Genomic DNA, 3,629 nt, shown 5'->3' with positions numbered 1-3,629 from the left:
GATGCTGACTGGCCAGCCACTCAGATCCTCTCTTTGGGGGAATTTGGATTAAAGGTCTATGGAGGAAGCCGGTGAGTTTGTGGCAGCCAAAGTAGTAGGAACAAGCTGAGTCACAAATGTGGTGGAATCTTGAAAGTGACCAGCAACAGCTGCCCAAGTAGTATAAGGCTGGAGCTGTTACAGCCTTGAATGATGTAGCCCGGAGGCTTTGTTTGTTCAGCTAAAATTACATGCTATATTTAGAAACACGTTTACTTTTCTAGAACCATTATCCAAAGGTAAAAATGCTATAAAAGAGTTTGGGAACATAAACCCAAATGAAAAACAGCCAAACAGTTTCTTAGCTGAGTTCATTGTTTTGAAATTCAGGACAAAGTCAAGTGCTTTCCATTGCCCAGGTCCTCCTTCTCCCTCCCCTTCCGAACCCATTTCCACTGTCTCACGTGGCAGACTAGAATGGGATCTCTGGCCACACAGACTGCTATGCCTAGACTTGCTCTCGTAGGGGCTGTGAGCTGACAAATCAAGCTTTATGTGGGTAAATTGTACTCATGCTTGGCCAGGGAGGGGCATTTCTACGTTATGGTAGATCCAGCATGGGGTCTACTGCTCCCACACAGCACCAGCAATTGATGCCTTCCAATATGCTGGTGACTTTTGTCTGCACCTAGGTCATTTGGAGTGTTTCTGCTGTGCATTGTCTTTTCCTATCTCATGACAGTTTACCGACACTGGGGAATTGAATATATTTAGTAAATCTACATGCACCCACACATGTCCATGTAAGATGCAAACATGTTTATATGACAAACGTTGCATACCAATGTGACACGAGAAACAACAAAAAATGACTACATCCTAGAAAATAAGTCTTGGGTTTAGCTAGTCACATGAAAAGCCAATACCATGACTTTGTAATAATACATAATCTCCTTTCCCAAATCACTGCCGCTTTGAGGATATCCAACATTGACGGGTGAGAAGAAATAAAATGTTATTGAGTTTTCGTTAGGATATTTCTATATAAATTTTGTCAGAAGATGCAGCAGTTCCTGAGAGTTCTGATCACAGGTTGGTGCACCCAGGCTAAGACTGTGGGGTTATCAAGAAGCAAGAGACTTCAGATTCCAATCAAGGTGGAGTGTCAGGGACCAGATTTATCCTTCCAGGTGGAGCAATGAAAGAAACAGACAAAATGTATGAATGTTTTTTTGGACATTGGACAATCAGCCAGCAAGACACAGGGATCCTCCCTGAAAGACGGGAAACGTAAAACATGAGCCTCATGAATGGCCCCGTGTCCTGCCTGGGGACAGGCTATGGTGCAGGAGGGGGGAACCGCGTGGGCCCTGGTGACCTCCCTGTGTTGATCACATAGAGCTGGGAGCCCAGAGAAGCGAAGACCACTAGAATTCTTGGGAGAGAGTCTCAGGAGAGAAGGTTGAAGAGGGGAAGAGCCCTAGAGATCTGCAGAGGTTCATGCAGGTCTCCAGTTGAGTATCAGTCGGCACGTGCATGTGGGGAAACTATGTAAAGTCAGGGACAGAGCCACCCAGCCCTGAGTTCTAGTAAAAGTAACCCTCGTTTTCAGTAGCAAACTTTGTTACTTAAATTTTGATCACTCTCTATTTGATGAATAAAGGTGACAAGTTAATGATAAAACTCCCTTTGCACTGGCTACTAGGAAGCCCCAAATCAAGCAAAGCCCATATGACATGCATTCTATATACTAGCCTTACTCCAGGCTTAATCTTTCTTTTGCTATTCTTGTTTCCTGTCTTAGTCAGTATGGGCTGCTATAACAAAGGCCCGTAGACGGGGTGGCTTATAAACAAAGATTTATTGCTCACAGTTCCGGAGCCTGGAAGTCTGAAATTAAGGTGCCAGCATGGTTGGATTCTGGTTAGGGCTCTCTTCTGGCTTGCAAACCACCAACTTTTGTACCTTCACATGGTGGAAAGAGAGCTGGCCGGCTCTCTGGCCTATTCTCATAAAGGCGTGAGTCCCATTCCTGAAGGCTCCATCCTCATGACCTAATTCCCTCTCAAAGGTCCCCCCTCCAAATATCATCACTTTGGAGATTAGGGTTTCAATACAGGAGTTTTTATATATGGATATATGACACAAATGATCATTCTACTATACTTCCCTTAGTCGCTATTTTCTCTCTCTCCCCCCCCCAAAAATCATGGGATTGTATATTTTCGAAAACTATCTTTTAGAATAAGGTATTTTAAAAAGTCAAACCAGGACTCATGTTTTAAGAAAAAAAACCACTAGTTTTGACTTTTGGAAAAGCCAGTAAAACAAAGATTAGCAATGAAAGTATGTCTGTAACTTGGAGGATTGATGGAAAATAGTAGAAATCTGTAAGAAATAAAACAGGGAATAAAATACTTAAAAACAGAAGATTGATGTCATGTTCTCTGAGATAAATGCTCTTGCTAACAGATTATCAATGTCCACTCTACTTGCCAGGGCATACTATCTAGGCTCTAGGCCAAAAACCAGGTGGGGTCAGGGAGATAGGAAAACCTGGGGGTGGGGGGAGCCCAGAGTTGAAGTAGGAGTCAGATGGGATGGCAGTCAGCCAAAGGCAAGGCTCAGGACCAGTGGGGACCAGCAGTGGGTTGAGAAAAAGGTAAGTCAGGCATGAGGTAAGAATATGTTGGAAAAAGAGAGAGCCTTTCCTTAGAATATAGGACTGGAGTTGGAAAGTCAATTGATGTTAAAGCTGGTGGATGAGAGTTTGATGTGGAGCAGACCATTTATAGTCTCAAATAATCTCTCCACAAATTACATGTTAATTGCAAAGGGGGAAAACCCCCCAATGATTTCACAGTGGAGAAAATAAGCAAGCATCACCTGTTCTGAGTGATCAAACATCATATCACCAGTGAAGGGACAAAGAGGTAACACGTGCCTCTTGATGTGATGCACTAAGGACATGACATCAGTTCTATGGTGGTTCTGCCAAAACTACATAACCTGAAACTAGTAATGAAAAACATTGGACCAACCCAAATTGAGGAATATTCTTAGAATAACGGGCTTCTACTCCTCAAAAACAGACAGTCATTAAAGACATAGGCAGACTGAGGACCTGTTCCAGGATGAGGAAAGTAAGGGACATGGCAACTGAATGCAATGCATGATCCTGGGGTGAAACTTGGAGTGAGAAAAGAGCTATGCTAGACACTTTGGGGTAAATGAATACAATTTGAATGTGGACTGTAGGTTAGGTAACTGTATCTTATCAATGTTATATTTCCTGATTGTAATAAATATTGTTATATAGGAAAACATGCTTGTTACACATTGAAATATTCAGAGGTAAACAAGTACAATGTTTCCAATGTACTCTCAGATTACTCAGAAATTTACATATACATATACACAAATACATACATACACACAGCACAGAGAAATCCTGGGCTTGGAACAGAAACTGACACTTCATAGTATCTCCCTCTGGGGAGAGGCTAGAGCATTATGTGAGATATGGGCATTTTGGGGAGTATATGAATGAAAAGGATGTGGGTGTTGGGAAACCAATCAGCTGAGTTATATAGCAGACAATTCCCATAAATGGTTGCCCAGCATTCACTCCCTCTTCCTAACTGTGCTGA

The sequence above is a fragment of the Desmodus rotundus genome, chromosome 7 (assembly GCF_022682495.2).
Source record: "Desmodus rotundus isolate HL8 chromosome 7, HLdesRot8A.1, whole genome shotgun sequence".
In the NCBI taxonomy this organism is placed as follows: domain Eukaryota; kingdom Metazoa; phylum Chordata; class Mammalia; order Chiroptera; family Phyllostomidae; genus Desmodus; species Desmodus rotundus.
Note: the sequence above shows the minus strand (reverse complement) of the source record.